This window comes from Dermacentor albipictus, chromosome 1 (genome assembly GCF_038994185.2).
Source record: "Dermacentor albipictus isolate Rhodes 1998 colony chromosome 1, USDA_Dalb.pri_finalv2, whole genome shotgun sequence".
Classification (NCBI taxonomy): Eukaryota; Metazoa; Arthropoda; class Arachnida; order Ixodida; family Ixodidae; genus Dermacentor; species Dermacentor albipictus.
Window position 1 is genome coordinate 383,916,687 of NC_091821.1, and position 18,957 is coordinate 383,935,643.

At 46.8% G+C, this 18,957-nt stretch overlaps 1 long non-coding RNA gene across 1 annotated transcript in view; it reads right to left on the reverse strand.

Annotated features, from left to right (window-relative positions):
- Positions 1–292: 292 nt before the first annotated feature.
- LOC139054635 (uncharacterized) overlaps positions 293–18,957 on the reverse strand; it is an 89,610-nt gene continuing 70,945 nt past the window's right edge. Inside the window, exons 2-3 of the long non-coding RNA XR_011511379.1 lie at positions 11,925–12,029; positions 293–423 (exon numbers count right to left, since the gene is read on the reverse strand). This is a non-coding gene — a long non-coding RNA (uncharacterized lncRNA). The remainder of the gene's footprint in view (positions 424–11,924; positions 12,030–18,957) is intronic.

Sequence of the window (18,957 nt, forward strand, 5' to 3'; positions counted from 1 at the left end):
AATTTTCTTATTGAGCAGCACACGAATGTAAAGGGACGTAGGCAAAAATCCTACGCAATGACTTGACTAGACGTCTGCGTAACCCATAGAAAACTTCGACTCTTCGGGCAGCATTCTTTTCAAGCCAAAAGTAACACAGTTTATACACTAAAAGCTTACAAAGCGAGGATTACACAACAGTTAACAATAAAGTGCAGTAAAAAATTGGCGCACATAATCAGTGCACCGACAAAAATGCACCATGGGCGAATGGAAAGCGTAATCTGTCAAACAGTACAACCACGGAAGAGTAACAACAAGTCGTATTTATTATATACCTTTAACACTTTGCATCGCACATTTGTAAACTTCAAGATGAACCGCAGACTGAACGCGTGCTCCTACACCACGAAAGCTTCTGTGAAGCGCTGTCTCAGTGAACACCTGCAACATGACAAACAAAGAGAAATCCTTCGCAATCGTCTAAAGGCGTTAAATATAGGCGCGCTTTTTGTGAGAAAGCAGTGTTTGAACCTTGCTTGTGTTCCGATAAACAGAGATAAGGTCTCAAAGCTTTGCGGGATTTTCTCGTGGAAGGGGTTTAATCAAATCTCTGTTAGTAACAGTATATGTGTGCTTTTCCTATTCTCGTAAGGTTTTGTGACCTGTTCGTGGTTCTATTTTTCACGTGGTCTTATATAATTTTCCTCTCGTTTCTTCCCGTGCTTCATAACTTTGTTCCGATGACAGTTTGCCTTCTTTTTCTTTCTTTTTTTTACGTGAAGATATTGTCACGTTGTAGATAGTCCTTTCACTTGGTAAACTCCCTATACCTGGAAACGTCTGATATTAGTGATATGTGAAGCTTCTATATTAGAAACTGCATGAATAAAAAGAAAAGAAAATAATAAAGAGAAAATAATGTACACATGGATAATTGTACACATGTACACATTGTACACATGTGTACAATAATGTACACATGTACACATGGAAATAATGTACACATGGACTCAGGGGTTAGGTATTAAATGAATTCATAGAGCTCATTTGTCCCTATAAAATCAAGAAGGCTCGTATAGATCGGCTTTTGTCTGATGTGAACCATTATTTATAGGTCTACTCGTCTGCGCCTCGGAGGACCAGTCCCTGGAGGGCCTGTCTGGGCTCGGCAGGATGAAATATGCCGTTTCGTTGTCTGCACGTGTCTTTCTTTCGCTTCCTTTAGTTAGAGCTCATAGTTCCGTTAAGTTGGTAGTTGGCAACGTTGATTTCCTTCCGTTTCTTCTGGAGTTTGTTGAGTTGACGTCAGGATGAGTGCTATTTAATTCTGTGGAATGTCAATTTGCACAGAAACCCATAATATCCCCCCCCCCTCCGGACGTCCATGCATTCATCTTTACTCAACTTAGCTCGTCGATGTATTAATTCTGTGAGGTGCGTTATCTCACAAACTTGTCCCCGTTCTTTTAGAGCTGGAAACCCGCGCACTTCATGCCAGTGTAGTCACACGCTTCGTCCACCACCAAGTGAAAAAACAGCTTATTTTAAAATACATCCCTATCGTATACTCTCATGGCTGTAGTCAAAATGCTTCTTGTAGAATACTCGGTAATTGTGCAAGCTATCTTCTATGAAATGTATTTATAAAGTAAGAGTTGCGTTCTGAACCTAATGACTGCGGTGGCCCTTCATGGACGGGCAAAGAAGCAACATGAAAGCGTAGCACGTAGAGGAGCAGACAGCTAAATTTTTCACAGGAGGCCAACAAAATTCGTGAATAAAAAGCACGTATTCCAGATTATGAGTTGGTACGCATCTAAAAGCCCCAACAATGTGAACGAAAGTAGAAATGAGAAGGACGGTTATTCCTGCGCAGTCTGAATTAAGCGAACAACGGTGCCTAAACAGACGTTATACGAAAGAAAACAGCGTCAAAGAAAATGGGACTAGAAAGAGAGGCAAGAACAACGCGTTGTCTCTATCTCTCTTGTCCCGTTTCCTGCGCTGCTCTTGTTCTTAACACAATGTACCAACTAGCTCAACGGCAAACCCTACTCAAACACACGTTTCGTAGCATGCGTCCAGTGAACGCATAAAAGTCATAGCCAAGTAGACATAGGAGAGAGCGTCTTTGTAAACGAGTAATCCGGATCGAAAGGGCGCTTTATATTGTAATGGTGTGGTATAATTTTGTATTCTTGGGTTGTGATTCTGACTGTGTAGTGTGCGCTTAGGCATATGGAGGGGACTGTGTATCTAAGTCTCACTCCGCGCATATCGCAGAGCAGTCGCCTCTGATATTCAAGACTTTTCGGTGGAACAACTACTTCAGATATTTCAACCACAACTTACTAGATGCGTAACTTTGTGCTTCCACGAATGCAATGTGATACGCATATTTCGGTGTACTGTGGCCTGCTAGTCGCAGACATGTGCCGCCCCGCTCGTTCTCTGGTACATATAGGTTCAGACCAGAGACACCTTCAATGCAATAATTGCGTCATATTTGCGACATAAAAGTGTGAGACCGAATGTTGCATCGAATCGCATGATGCATGCCTATATCTTTCTTGCGTATGTCGCGCACTATTTCGTTCTCGAGAATGCGCCAGTGTGAATACACACACACACACACACACACACACACACACACACACACACACACACACACACACACACATATATATATATATATATATATATATATATATGACGGCGTGGATGGTTAGGAATGAAAACCGATATCATCGGAACTTCGTAAGAGTTTGAATCTTGAAGGTATATGCTTACAGTTGAGTTGTTGCGTTGAGTGCTTGCAGACTACTGGTGGGATTAGCCTTACAGTTGCAGCCGGCAATCGCTTCACCGTAGCCACACTTAATATAAACAAATCACATAAATCAGACACAGACCTCACAATTACAAATAGTCACTCCTAAGGTTACCATGCGGAGGCCAAATCTGTGTCCTGCAGGTAATTTAAAAGAAGGCGAGAAACCTCCTTCCTACACAACTAGTTCCCGCGCGGGAAAACAATTTCCTGAAGAGAACTGTGAGGAACTCCTGTCTTCTTGAGGGACCCGAATAACGCACTCCTTTCCGCGTTATATGCCGTACACACATAAAGTAATGTTCTATGTCCCCGCACACACCAGACGTTGAACATAATGGAGACAACACCAGGCCAGTCTTGTACATCCACGCAGGGGTACGAGCAGAGCCCGTGCGAACGCGGAGCAGTAAAGTGGCTTGGTTTCTTTTGAGACCCTTGATCACACATGGCTTGTGAGGTGAGCTCCACGAAGAACTGAAGTGGCACATCACCGCTTTTCTGAAGAGTATCTTAGCTCCCTACGCTCGGTGCACAATCTCCATATCAAAGGCTTCATGATACGTTTCCAATATGTGCCCTCGCACACAGGTATCACAGGCAATGAGATATGGCGGACAGCCTCGCCCATAGAGCGCTGCCTAGGAATCCATTGACAAAAGTGCCTTAAGGTAGATCGACATAGCGCACTTACACGCCACTGGAAGCATACATATGCGGCCGCCTAAGTGGCAGAGCAGGCCACAAATTACTTTAATTTTCTCAGACTACTTTTATAAAAAATTATTCTGTGAAAATGGTTTCCTGTGGTGTGACATCACAAAGGACTTGTGGTTCGTGCCCCAATAAAAACCTTGCCGACTACTGTCTATTTGGCCCGAAGTAGCAAGAAGAATAATATAGGCATCACAGAACTAGTGAATTATGCTCAATAAAGCTCCCTATCAAAAATACTCACCAAATAATCGGTATGTTTCCACTGGTTTCACGGTGGCTGAACGCTTTTCGTTCAAGTGGTGCTTCCAGCTCACGCTCATGAAAGTGATTTGTGGCCCGCCCTACGCTTCACGTCCAGCATCTCCAGTAGCATGGCAGGGCGCAGTCTCGATCTACCTTAAGCACGCATACCTTCAAGATTCAAATTCTTACGAAGTTCTGGGGATATCGGCTTTCATTCCTAACAACACAGACCACCATGTGCATCACCCTGGCTTGTATTTCCTGCCAACATGTTATCAGGTGAAGTGGAAGCAGGAACCAAAGTAATGCAATGGTGGGACTCAAATTCAAAGTTTTATTTTTTCTCTATGAAAACGCAAATTACGTTGGTTAAAATTTCCCTCGTGAAAGTTGTTATCGTTCTCAATGATATCCGCTCTTCTACTTACTTTTTTACGGACCACCTTAGTGTATTACTAACGTCTAAACAGGCCAAAATAGCGTTTTTGCCAAATCCAGGCTTTTATTTCGGAGCCTCGGAGCAACACATGGGCGAAAATAAAATTTGAGAGGACAGTGAGCTTTAGTGACAGTTCTATAAAAGTAATTTGAGGTTTCCTCCTCTCATCTTCTTTCGTGAAAAATTTCGCAATAACGCTAAAATTTGCGCATTTTCACCTCTGTGCTAAGGAGTCAAAAATATGAAGTTATTTTGTGAAACTGTTTTGTAATGAAAGAACAATGATCAGACAACGCAAAACCCAAAATTCTGAAATAATGCCCAAGACGGTCGATCTTGGGCGAATTTCTTTTTTGTACCTGGTTTTCCATCATTTAGTGAAATTCAAATGGCGTTCACATGGCCAGAAATCGTTTTTCGTTCAAAATAGTTTGGGAAAATACTGTTCTTGTAATGCTTATATACCTGTAATATTTTCGTAATTATTTGAGAGAAATTATGTTTCTCGAGCACCACTGTTCGAAAAGTTGGCGTCGAATGACCTATATATTGAGAGAGAGAGAGAGAGATGCAAATGAAAGGAAGGCAGGGAGGTTAACCAGACTTAAAACGTCCGGTTTGCTACCCTGCACTAGGGGAAGGGAAAGGGGAAATAAAGACGGAAAGAAGAGCGTGACAAAAATGAAAGCATGAGAAAAAAAAATATGAGAAGGGACGAAATGGGGTCATTAGAGTCTTTCTAATAGGCCACTGTCACGTAGAAAAGTCAACAGAGCCTTCACCGACTTTTGCTGCGACGACAGGTCACGTCGGCATTCCAAAACTGACTGTTCTGAAAGTGGCCTGTCGTCAAGGCGCGCCAACGCGGTCGCTAGTGACAGCCGGTGCGCGCTGTATCGAGGACAGTGGCAAAGCACGTGTTCGATAGTCTCTTCGCCGCCGCAGTGTCTGCAAGCCGCGCTGTCATCCATACCGACTCGGAAGGCGAAGGATCTTGTATAGGCGACACCAAGCCACAGTCGGCAAAGTACGGCTGTTTCGAGTCGAGAGAGTCCAGGCGGGGGTCGAAGTCGAAGGGATGGGTCCAGTCGGTGTAGACGTGTATGCTTTAAGCTGGGTGTGTTCCATAAAGTTTTGATGGCTTCATTTGCAAGCACACGAATTTTCGTTGCAGCGTCTGTTCTTGAGAATGGAATGGAGTCTTGTAAGCCCTCCTCGTGTGCAGATCGTGCTGCTGCGTCGGCAAGTTCATTGCCCATTATGCCACAGTGGCTTGGAATCCACTGCAACGTGATGTCGTGTCCTTGCTCGACGAGGTGGTGAAGCAGCAGTCTGATTTCCATAACTAGTTGTTCGTGGGGTCCTCGGCGTAGGGCAGAAACCAAACAATGAAGAGCAGCCTTGGAGTCAGTGAACACGCTCCATTTCCTGGGTAGTTCTTCAGAAATTACACGAAGTGCACAACGAATAGCAGCAAGCTCCGCGGCAGTCGATGTAGTCTGGTGAGATAGTCGAATCTTAATTGTGGAAGGTTTTGCAGGAAAGATCACCGATCCTGCAGACCCATTCACCGTGGTTGAAGCGTCAGTATAAAGATGATGATGCTCGTTGTAAGTCTCATACAGCAAGAGCAGTGAAAGCTGCTTGAGTGCTGGAGACGAGAGTTGGGCCTTTGTTCGTATTCCTGGTACCATTAGTCGAACATTTGCTCGAGCCAAGCACCATGGTGGAAACGGAACTTTCGCTGGAGCTGTATAACCTGATGGAAGGTATGCACGATAAGGCAGGACTGTTTCGCAAAAGGAAGCACGTGGTCGATCCTCTGGCAGTGAGGCTAGATGATGGGCAGGGGCTCGAGCAAGGTGTCTTACGTGTGCTCTGAGCGCTTCCATGACTATATGGGTCTTGGCTGGGAAATCGTGTGCAATGGCAATTGTTTCAGCCGTTGACGAACACCGCGGCAATCCAAGACACACTCTAAGTGCCTGGGCCTGGACGCTTTCGAGTGTGCGGATATTACTTCTGCAGGTGTTGGTCAGCACAGGCAAGCTGTATCGCAAGTACCCAAGAAAGAGCGTCCTGTACAGCTGCATCATTGCATTTACTGAAGTACCCCAGACATTTCCTCCAAGAAACTTAAACACATTAGAGATATCTGTCAGGCGCTTTTTTAGGTAGGCCACATGAGGACTCCAGCAGAGGTCACGATCAATTATTACGCCTAAGAATCGGTGCGTCCTGACATAAGGTATGCTTTGACCGTCGATAGAGACATCGTATGATCTCATTGGCTTTCGGCTAAACGCGACCAATGCGCATTTTTCTGGCGAGATCTTGAGGCCTTGTTCATTTAAGTATGCCGATGTTGACGTGGCAGCTTTTTGAAGCCTGGCGCGTACTTGCGGCCGTGTCACACCAGATGCCCAGACGCAGATGTCATCGGCATACATTGATATTTTAACTGTGCTCGGAAGTCGTTCCACGAGACCAATGAGTACAAGGTTGAAAAGTGTGGGACTCAAGACACCGCCTTGTGGAACTCCATGGTGCGTATAGTATTGCGAGGTTGGGCCAGCTTCAGTGTTAAGAAAGAGAGACCGCCTATGTAAATAACTGCGAGCCCAACGATATAATGGACCGCCTAGGCCCACCGATTCCAATGCTTCAAGTATGGCGTCATGAAGAACGTTGTCGTAGGCTCCCTTTATGTCTAGGAACATTGCGACAGATAACCTCTTACACGTCTTTTGGTGTTGAACATAGGTTACCAGATCGATAACGTTGTCGATAGAACATCGGTGACGTCGAAAACCAGCCATGGCGTCCGGGTAGATTTCGTAGTGTTCAAGGTACCACTCAAGTCTGGCGAGGATCATTCGCTCCATTACCTTCCCAACGCAACTTGCCAGCGCAATTGGTCGGTATGAAGTAATCTCTAAGGGAGACTTGCCAGGCTTAAGAAGCGGCACCAGGCGGCTGATCTTCCAATCTTGGGGAACGTTGCCCTCCTGCCACGACTCATTATAGATATTAAGGAGTGTTCTTCGTGCCCGTTCACCAAGGTGACATAGCATGCGGTAAGATATGCCATCCGGACCAGGCGACGATGACCGATTACATAGGGCGAGCGCCGCGTCAAGCTCTTGCGTCGTGAAAAGCAGATCCATGCGTGAATCTCGTGAATCTGGAATACGGTTCAATGTAAGCGAACCTGTACGAGTTGGCTGGCCCGCAACCATAGCACAGAAGTCTTCCGCCACATCAATGTCTTGTCGGCGCTGGAATAGTGCTAGGGCCTTAAACGGGAAACGCTGTTCCGGAACAGAACGTAGACCACGCACAGTTCTCCATATTTGAGATAGCGGTTTGCGGGGATCTAGCGACGCACAAAATTTCGACCGCCGCTGAGCCTCTAGTTTGTCCATGCGGCGTTGTATCTTCTTTTGCATTCGCCTGGCTGTTCTTAGATCCTGAATTGACTTAGTGCGTCGATATCTTCTTTCGGCACGACGGCGAATCGCACGAAGCCGCTCCAATTCCAGGTCGAATTCTGAATACCTTGGAGAACACGTGAGTGTGCGCGTGGCTGTCTGTGCCGTTTCCTTGATAGCTTGTTGAAGTCCACAAGAGAGGCCTTTGTGACAAGCGTCCTCAATGTGGGATTTAAAGACAGTCCAATCTATTCTTCGTATCGTGGTGGACGTATACGTGTTAGACATTCCCGTGATCTTGAGGTAAGTGGGGATGTGGTCACTTCCGTGCGTTTCAATGTCCAAAAACCACTTAACATGTGTGGCGAGGCGGTGGGAGACGAAAGTCAAATCGAGGCAGCTGCTGTACGTTATTCCCCGCAGAAATGTTGGACTCGCGTCATTCAGCAGGTAGAGACCGTTGTTGGAAGCTAAGGAAGCTAGTCGTCTTCCCGTCGCGTTAACCTTAGAGCTTCCCCAAATGGTATGGTGTGCATTGAAGTCCCCGGTGATAATCCATGGACCAGGTTGTGTTTTTAAGATGTCTTCTAGCCTTTTGGTGTCAAATCGGCTTGATGGAGACAGATACACCCCCAAGAGTGCAAAGGTGACATTCCTATTTTTAACAGTCATGCGCACATACTGATTGTCGTCATGAGGTTGCACCGGTTGGACGACGTAAGTAAGTTCACGGCGAATAAACACGACGACCTTGCTGCTTTTGATGTCGCTTGATGAGAATGTTGTCTCGTAGCCGGATAGTCTTATTGGATGGGATAATCTTGGTTCACAGATGACAATGATTGGAAATCGGTTAGTGAGAACAAATTGACGAAAATCGGCGATGCGAGATCTTAGACCTCTCGCGTTCCACTGAAGGATCGACGCTTCTCTGACCTCCTTACGAAATGACTGGTGATTGTCCGTCATGGCTTCACTCAAGGCTTGCTAGGACGGGGCTCAGCGCGTCGAGCACTTGTAGCCCACTTCGAGCAGATGGAGTGTCAATGCTTGTCAGCATGGCCCTGATGACATTCACAATAGATCGCAGCACCGGGATCATTTGGCAGTCGACTGTTGAAGCCTCACCAACAGAAGCGGGCTTCGATGGGAGCGTCAAGCGTGGAGGCTTCTTAGAAGACTGATAGCTTGCAAGCGTCGGCCACTCTTCCACGGGGGCAGCGTTTCCCGTCTGAGGTCTCCTTGTGCTCTCGGGCATTCTATTTGAGGATGATGGCGTTGGCACAAGCGGCGCACGAACTCCACCCTGTCTTGAGCGTTTTCGTCGATGACGACGTCGACGCCGGATCTTTTCTGAGGCTTCTCTATGGGTTGAGTTATCCCTGACCATTTGCTTCAGAACTTCGAACTCTTTTTTGAGTCTTGGGCATTCTTTAGACGTCGCTTCATGGGTGCCTTTACAGTTGCCACACCTAAAGTTTGTTGCACGGCAGACATCTACAGTGTGTGACTCCGCGCACCGGGGGCACATTGGGGAGTTTGCGCAGGCGCCCTTAACATGCCCGATCTTGAAGCACTTGTGGCATTGAAGCGGCTTTGGGACAAACCGCCGTACGACATGTCGGAAGTGACCGACCTTTACGTGTGAAGGGATGGAATCCCCCTTGAACACAATCTTCACACAACGGCTGTTGCCGAGTCGGCATACGTGCGTGATGACCACTCCTTCGTATGCCGGTTTGATTAGAATTGGCAGGTCCGAGTTCGAAATAGCCAAGTCAACGTCGTAGATCACGCCTGCAGTGCAGGCCCCATCCATAGGTATGATCGGTCGTACTTTTATGTTCCCCAATTCTGTGATCTGTCGTAGCGTCTCCAGCGTGGTTCCACGGGCTGTGTCGACAGCTAGAACATTCTTTCGTGTGTTCAGCCGGACTTCCTTGATTTCGTTTGGCGCCTTTCCCTCAAGAAAAACAGAGAGAGCTTGCCTGTTCAATACTCGAAGGTTGAAGGAAGAATCCACTGGCATGAAGAGGATGGTGTGCGGCCAGCGTTCACTGCCTGCCTGCATGGTTGACGTACTCGCTGGTGACGACGCCTTGATAAGCCTCCTTTTAGCCCTTCGGCTCCTCACCGACACGAAGCTGTCATCGGATGAGTCGTCACCTGTGATTGAGTAGACCTCTGTGTCTTCACTGGTGCTGGACCAGGTGCCTCGTTTCCTTGAGGAGCTTGTCAATGTAGTGATCTGGCCAGACGGGCCGGCAATAGGCTCTGCATCCATGGCCACAGGAGTAAGAGTCTTTCTGGGGCGTTCACTGGTGGTTGACCAGGTGCCTTGACTCATAGAAGAGCTTGCAGTTGCAGACTTCTGGCTGCACGAGCCTGCGAAACGTTCCGCGTCCATCACCTCAAGCCAGGACGCGGAAAGCGCTGCAGAGACTGACGAAAATTTGACGAAAAACTGGCTAGCTGGCACAGGTGCGTTCTAGCACTGAGTAACTTCGTCGTCGTCAGACTTACTCCACCTATATATTAAAGGATACATCCTGGCCTATATATAACAAGTTTTGGTTAGAAAGTTACCAAGGCTTGCGCAGCTCTAACGCAGGCGAACTGATGGATATGTGGCCAAACTATAATAACTCAGTTCTGCTAAAGAACGGTACGTTTAGAACAAAACTAACACTTCGCCGTTTTCACCTCCTGGTCGATGAATAAAACCTGCTTCTATATTTGCGCTCCGTCTCGATGCTCTAAACTTTTCGTGTCGAGCTTCCTTGTGATGGATGTTATGGCCCTCGCTATACATGCGCGAAAAGTTGCTATTAACAAACAAACATCTTTTTTTTTCGTCCAATTTCAAGCAGACAGCCGCGGTTATTTTTCAAGCTTTTTTATTGTGTCATGCTCTTATCTATCTTGCGGCAGACGCTCAATGTTGCGGCATGCTACATAGCGTGACGAATTCGCGGGTGGAAAAACTGTGAAGCAAACTTTGTCTGGCAAGAAAAATAACCAACAGGGCTCGTAAACAAATAAAGCACAACCTGTTAGCGAAGAAACAGGCGTCGGCACGCATCCAGACATCATTATCTTCGCTTTTTTTCCCTTTTTATAGCGAATCGATTTGGATATTGCGCCCGCTTACGTGGCCTGTGGTTGGTGGTTGACCACCGATACAAATGCGTCGATACCCACTGCACGTGCTCTGTAGCAACCAAGTTGGGGGGCAAGTTAGTCACCGAACGCCAACAGTAAATATATCGCATTAAAAAAAAATTCCATACGACCTCGTTCTCACGAACTTATTTGTGAACTATGAGTTTGGGAACAGGTGGTATTTGTAATGGTAAAGAAACGTTTCATCAGATTTCTGTAAACAACCAAGGCTATTGCGGAGGTTGCGAAGATAAGCAATGGGAAGTATAAGAAAAATCTTAAACTGCGCTATAGGAAGACAAGACATGAACAGAAACATAGACGCACACACAAAGCGAAGTCTAGCCTAACAGCATACCTTTTCTTCAGAGAAGGATAGCTCGGCTCTGTTGAATGCATGCCGTCGTAACATTGCCTGAAGTAACAGCCTTTTCTGTTCCTTCTTTCTGCATTTTTTTTTAACTTAGGTGAGATTCTTAATAATAATAATATTTGGGGTTTTACGTGCCAAAACCACTTTCTGATTATGAGGCACGCCGTAGTGGAGGACTCCGGAAATTTTGACCACCTGGGGTTCTTTAACGTGCACCTAAATCTAAGCACACGGGTGTTTTCGCATTTCGCCCCCATCGAAATGCGGCCGCCGTGGCCGGGATTCGATCCCGCGACCTCGTGCTCAGCAGCCCAACACCATAGCCACTGAGCAACCACGGCGGGTGTGAGATTCTTAGCTCACAGCATAGAGACACAGCATGTGTTGCAAAGTTGCGTTTTGCAGAGTTGAATTTGCGTCCAGCGTTTATTTAAGATATACCGACTCAAATCTCAAAGTTTTGATGCATTTACAGAACGCTTGGGAAGAATAGCACTTATCTTCTCGAGCTACCTTCTCCCACTGTGACGGCTGCAGGGGAAATCCCCAGCATCGCTACAGATGAATGAGTGAACGGTTCTGTTTTCTACGCATTTACTCAATGATACAACAAGCGCTAACTAACTATCCTCACTGTATTGAAATGTACGAATTCAAGCCGATCATTCCTTGATTAAAGCGAATAGCTTTCTAAATGCATTCAGCTATTCGCTTACATTGACAATTACCGTCGACGTTTCTGCATACCTTTTTTCTTTTGTCGTTGTCGTTGTTGTTGACGCAACGTTCTTCTTCGACTTTGTTCCGTGCCCTACTCATGCTGCAGGCCCCTCTCCCTGGCTAGTTCACTCACTGTAAAAACATGGAGAATTAAACCGCGCCTAGACCTTTGCAGAAGGATTGACATTTGGGCGAGTTGGTACTGGTTGAACATGTTGAAGGGGCAGCGCGATATGACGAAGGCAGAAGGCAAGAACACACAGGACAGCGCTGTCCCGTGTGTTCCTGTCTTCGTCATATTGCGCTGCCCCTTCAAGATGTTCAGCATAGACATTTGTTGCCTCAAGACCAGTGCGAAGCTTCAACTGCGGATTGCGACGGGCGCGTTCCGAGAAGGGTGTAATGCAAAAATGCACATCTACTTAGAGTTAGGCAAATGTTAGAGAACACCAGGTGGTCGAAATGAATCCTTAGACCCAGCACTACCACGTACCCAATAACACAATTTGTGGTTTGAGGACGCTATAAACCCCACATATTTTTTTTTTCTTTAATCTGCGAAATATGATGTGCGCGTGCGCACCAGAGTAAAGCTGCTTCCCATAGTTAGTGAATTGACAAATGCGGCATTCTCACACAAGTATTTCTACTAAGAGTTGATCAGCTTGCTGTGCTTCGGGTTCACAGTGGAGAAGCATGGAAAGAAAATGTACCACTCGGTAATGGTATTTTGTTATTACTGCTTTTGCTTGTAGCTATACTACCCTCCCATTTTTTCTTCGTCCTTGTTTCTTTGCACCTGACACTGGAACAAAATGACGACTCGTCGTCAAACTCCAACCTGGGTTTTGCTGCGGAAGAACTATTTCGTGACTATTTTTCATCAAAGGCAATGTTCCCACAAAAACATGATGGCCAGATAGCACAGCGATTCAGTACATGCGCTCGCGCTTGTTATTGTTATCTTTCTGGTTGCCGCTAAAGCCCAGCCTAATTCACTGAAACTGGCTGAGACTCGCAGTCATGTGTTAGATATGAGTGCACTAGTTAAGAGAGTATGCCGAATAATCAATGGTTTACACATGTTACGTATAACTGATCGAAGCTGAACGCGTTTCGTCCCGAGTCACAACGTAAACGAGTAACGAATGATGTTACGTCTTTTCTGCGAGATATTATAAAACTTGAAAACGTGGATGTTTCAAGCTTGGAGTGCCGTATGAAGAAATCTAAAGCTATTGATACATTCACGTGTGAATACGTAGAAAATAAGTAATGTAATGGCATCGAACATAAAGAAGCTACTGAACTAACCCCATTACATTTGGCTTCCCTGCCATGGGCAGTAAATAAAGAAACAAACGATTAACGCATGACAGTAATCCTCATTTAACAGAGCGGTCGAAAATACGTACTCTGTGCGTACAATTTTTTTCGTTTAGTTATGCCTTCCAGAACGCGCACCGTACGTCAGTGCTCGCACAATTTGGGCAAGGCCTAATAAGCTAGAAAGGATGGATATACGACATTCACATGCTTTGTGAAGTTTTGGCCAAAGATTCGCGCCATTCACGCAGTCTACTGGCAGCGACAAACACCGAAACAGCGGCTTGCTGCGCCGCACATTGATTGTGCGCGTCCTTTGTAAACAGAGGCAGCGGAGGCCGGTTGAGGTTAGCAATACACGCGTCGCCCCGCGATCAAACATTGCGACGCCTATACGGGAGCACGGAAAAAAGCGTCTGTAAAGCGCAGGCCGGAGAATTCGCACTCTGATTCGTCATTATCAATAGTATGTTTCTGTCTCCTGAAATATCAGCTTAGAAGCAACGCTGCCTACGAATCTGAGAAATCCATTTGTTCCGGTTCAACATTCGGTTCCAGATCCGACACGTGTGGTCTGCCCGTGCCGTTGTCGTTCCTTCGCCTTATTACTCGTGTCTACGTCGTTGTTGTGTCGCACCCCATGTAGTGTAGCATTGAACATTGCGGAGCCGGCTCACGATACAGTAGCAGGTGTCGGGTATAACGGAGAGCATACAGAAATGCTAAAGTCGGGTATAGCAAAACGTATGAAAATACTTCGGCTATAGCGAAGTACTTGCGTGAGATATGGTGAAGCTTTTGCAAAAACTGAAATAGATTTCGAGGAGTGTCTTAAAGTGTGCACAAAATCTCAGGTATAACGAACGACCACACCGGATATACCGAAAATAGTCAACTGACCTCGAGCATTGCGAGTGAGTTGCACAAGACTCGTTTGGTTCCAACGAAATCAACCCAGAATGGCAAGCCAGACCTCCAGGAGTTCCGATTGGTGCGAGAACTCGCTTATACAACTTCACAGTCTGTCGCTCGCATTTGCATACGTCTGCGGAGTTTTCTTTTTTCCTCTTCCATTGTTCTTTTGGGTAATTGCAAAAGCCAAATGGGGCCGCCGGAACCAACGCCATTTTAAACCCAAATTTCTTCACCTGCTCGCAGAAAAACGAATGTCAAACAAAGAGACTTTCCTATCCTGCCTGATTAATCGCCCCGTCTACACTCTGGTGCTGCTGTAAGAGCGGGAGTAACCTTTTCCAGCCAAAAAAAGAAGAAGAAGAAGAGGAAACGATCTAGAAAGCCGTGTTTCAAGCGTGTCGTTGTCTGAGTGGATGCTTGATTAAAGTGAGTTTCAACTCGCTCCCTTTTTCACCGCTTCTGTATACCTGCGTTATCAGTTTAGCGGCACGGCTATAAACCTGTGTTTGCGTGCTGCACCACTTTCGAGAAGGACACGCAATTTCTGTTCAAAATAACTTAGCAAGATTGATGGAAGGAACGCTCTCGTTAGGTTGTCACGCGAGAGATAGATCAGAACTTCGAAAAGTGCGGAATGCCACGCTCCGTCGCATACGCGAGAGTGCGCTTACGTTTTAAAAAAAAATGCAACTGACACATTCCGCCCACCTTCCCTCATCAAGTAACATTCCCTCATGGCTGCTGTAATATGCCTGGTGGGAGCAAAAAAAAAGCTTGTCTATAACCTTTAGGATGAGGCTGAAAGAAGATGCGCCGAGTAAAACAAGTGTAACCGTCTTTATGAAAACACACAGCAACCTATATGGCGAAATGGGACGCGGTGTCTTTCTTTCTTAATTTTCTATGCGATTGCAACGGAAATCATTCAAAGCTTTCTAGGTCGCTCACACGTAGCCGTGCGGATCGAGTGAAGAGTTGTCGGGCAATTTCTCTCTGTCTCTTGCATAGCGATAGATTAACTTTCTCGTGACGTGCGGCAAATAAACGCACTAGGTAGGTAAATAGGCGACACGCTGTTTACGTTCAGTATTCGTATTCTGCGAGGCCCCTAGACTTCACTTTCGCTTAGGAGTTCCGGTTGATCGCGCGCTCGTCAGTTCTATGTTTGCAGACCTGAGGCTAATCACTTTCGGATTTCTTCGCATTCTTTCTTTCTTTCCTTCCTTCTTTATTTGCGTAGAGAGAGAGGGAGAGAGAGAGAGATGCAAATGAGAGAAAGGCATTTATTTGTGTAAATTATGCCATTGCCTATGGCAGCGCTCCCAAGCAATAAGACCGTTATCTCTTTTCGTCAATTTCATTCATCTTTCCTTCATTGTTCTTGACATTTCACAAACGACAACTAATTACCTCTATGCTAGGCTTCATTATCTGACGACATTATATGATCATTCTATATATATATATATATATATATATATATATATATATATATATATATATATATATATATATATATATATATATATATATATATATATATATATATATATATATATATATATATTGTGAGGATTATATTGCCCCTTCATCTTCTTCATCTGTGTATATTCATCATCATGGCCAGCGTCATCGTCTCCAGCGCGCGACCTGCGAAATAAACCGTTGGAGTGGTGGAGGCTGCTTTCGATCCCTTGGTCCTCTACGCCTTCGAGTTTCCCTGGAGCTTCGTTCAGGCCGCCGCTTGCTCCACCTTTCCGCCAGGATGCCCCAAGAAGATCCTCCAGGAGCCTCCGGCGTCACCGTCTCTGCCCCACCGGCCGTTCCTTCATGGACCATCAGCACGCGGCAGCGCGATCCCACCATGTTTGCTGGCCTTCGGAGGGACGACGTTGATGACTGGCTGGACAATTATGACCGCGTGAGTGACTGCAACCGGTGGGATGATATGTATAAGCTTCGCAACGTCGCATTATACCTCAATGACGTTGCCAGGACTTGGTTTCTAAACCACGAGAGCACCTTGCCCGACTGGGCGGCATTCAAACACCAGCTTCGGCAGATTTTTGGCGCTCCCGAAGTGCACTCTGAGATCGCTAAGAAAAAGCTTGATGGACGCACGCAACTTCCCGGAGAAACATACACCTCTCATATCGAGGACGTCCTCGCCCTTTGTCGCCGTGTTGACGCCACCATGACGGAGTCTGACCGCGTTCGTCATATCCTAAAGGGCCTTGCCCACGTCGCGTTCAACGCACTGGCGATCAAGAGATCGCCAGTGCGTTGAAGGAAAGGTAGGGAGGTTAACTAGGACTGAGCCAGGTGGGCTACCCTACCCTGGGGAAAGGGATCACTACACTGCACTACACTACAGTGGGAAAGGGATACACTGGGACTGGCGATCAAGAATCCCAATAGCGTTAACGATGTGATCGCGGCTTGCCAACACCTGGACGCACTGCAGGCCATCCGTTTACAACCTGTCACCGGTGACGCGCCTCCTTCGTCGGATACTGACCTGCGTATGCTGATTAGGACTCTCATACGCGAAGAGCTACAAGCGTGTGTCTGCTCAGTCCTCCCGGTCTCCAGCCTCTGCCTTCGGTCCCTGGCCTGCACGATGTCATCAAAGAGGAGCTGTCCTCCATGACCTGCGCTGCGAGCTGTGGCCCTCCTTCGCCATCCACCTCGTATGCTCAGGCTGCGGCTATGCAACCAGCGTTCGTTCGGACAGCGCCCCCTGCTCCTGCTACTGCCCCCAACCATCTGGCGACTCTACCACCCCGTCCACCTGCCACAGCATCTTACACTACCCGGCCTATGCCCCGCCCCATTTGTTATTATTGTGGTATTCGCGGGCACATATCGCTTTTTTGCCGAAGACGACAACAGGAAGAACGCCGTGGCTACGATATTTATGAGAGAGACCCGTTGCTTCCGCCGAGTCCTTACCAGCGCCGGCTCTCCCCACGCTCGCTTTCTCCACCTCCCGAAGCGCCTCGCAACTACCGTCCAGGGCGCCGCCGCTCGCCCTCCCCTCTCCGACGCTCGACATCACCCCTGCTACCAGCCACGCGCACTCCTGACTACCGATCGGAAAACTAGATGGTGCAGTTTGGGGGGGGGGGGGAGGGGGGAAGCTGCATGGCTCGCACGGAGTACAATTCCTCCAGCGTGCCCGGTCAATACTTTATTTGTGTGTGTAGAAGGTGTACCAGTCCTAGCATTGATTGATACGGGAGCTGCTATTTCTATTATTCACGCTGGCCTGTGCTCTCGTCTACGCAAAGTTACTTCACCTTACAGTGGAGCTCTTCTTCGTGGTGCAAATAATGCTGTGATTCGGCCATCGGCGCAATGAACCGTTAGAGTTTCGATCGACGGGATACGCCACCGTATCCAGTTCGCAGTGTCGACTTCCTGTGCTCACATGCTTATACTGGGGTGGGACTTTCTCTCCGGCGTATACAAAAAAGTGCCACTTCGCCAGCAGAATCATTAAAGTGCTCGGACACCTTGTCAGCAAGGCCGGCCTTCGACCTGACCCCGACAAGATTACCACTGTCCTTCACTTTCCCAGGCCTCAACGCGTCAAAGACTTGCGTAGCTTCCTTGGCCTAGCTTCGTATTTCCAGCGCTTCATACGTAACTTTTCCACCTTTGCGGCGCCACTCCATCAACTCTTTCCTTCTGGAGCTCCCTACGTATGGTCGGACGAATGCCAAACTGCTTTTGACGCCCCCAAGCGTGCCCTCAAGTCCGAACCTCTGCTTTGTCATTTCGACAACACCGCACCCACTCTTCTACATACTGACGCCAGCGGACACGGTATCGGCGCTATTCTTCTGTGCTGCGTTGGTCTTAAACTGTTGAGGCTTAACAGATGTCTCTCCATATATATATATATATATATATATATATATATATATATATATATGGAGAGAGAGAGACTCTGAAAATGAAGTAGTACAGCTAACAAAGCTAACTATAAACATCAATCTCCGCAGCGCACATACAGTAAAACATAATACAAGGTCGTATGACTCATAACCCAGCACCCTGAGCAATCCACTTGAGCTATTGACAGCTAATTACCTTTCACTTCCCGCGCACCACAAGGTCTTCAAAGTGCAGGATTCTGTCTATCGGCATTCAGCCAGCGTTGGGGCACGCCCCTTAGCCCTTTTCCCGTCTACGAAAATGCCTTAAAGCAACAACGGCTTTAAACGCGAAGTTAAGAAGCCTTTCCAATTCAACTAACTCTCGTAAGGTGCGATTCTCCGAAAGCCGCGCTTCGGTCCTTCACCTGTGAGGAATGAAAGGAGTGCAAAGCAAGGGGTCGAACATGGATGAATGGATGGATGGAAGGTAGGAGCGTCCCCTTTGAAACGGGGTGATGGCAGTTGCCTTTTATGTACGCTTTTTATTTTTGTTTAACTGTGTTGGAAGTTATTAAAATTCGCCATTTTCCCTAAATACACCTTCCTACACCTTTAACCGTATGTCACCTCTCTGCTTTTGAGCCACCAATCTTCCAAACGGTTTTTGCTACTTTCCACCGCATATTTATTTACATGACTATTGTCATCTCTAAACCCTAGGGCCTCAGGAAGCGTGACTGTGCCCGCATCGACATAGCGATGGATACCATCACATTCTAATATGAGGTGTTCTATTGTTTCTAAAGATTACACAGTACATGTGTCTTCTTTTTCGTTAAATTTCTTTCTATAGCTGCGCGTTCTAAGACATCCTGACCTAGCTTCAAAGCGTAGGGCTTCAAAGCGTATGGCACTGCCTCTTGAGTTATCATAAAACG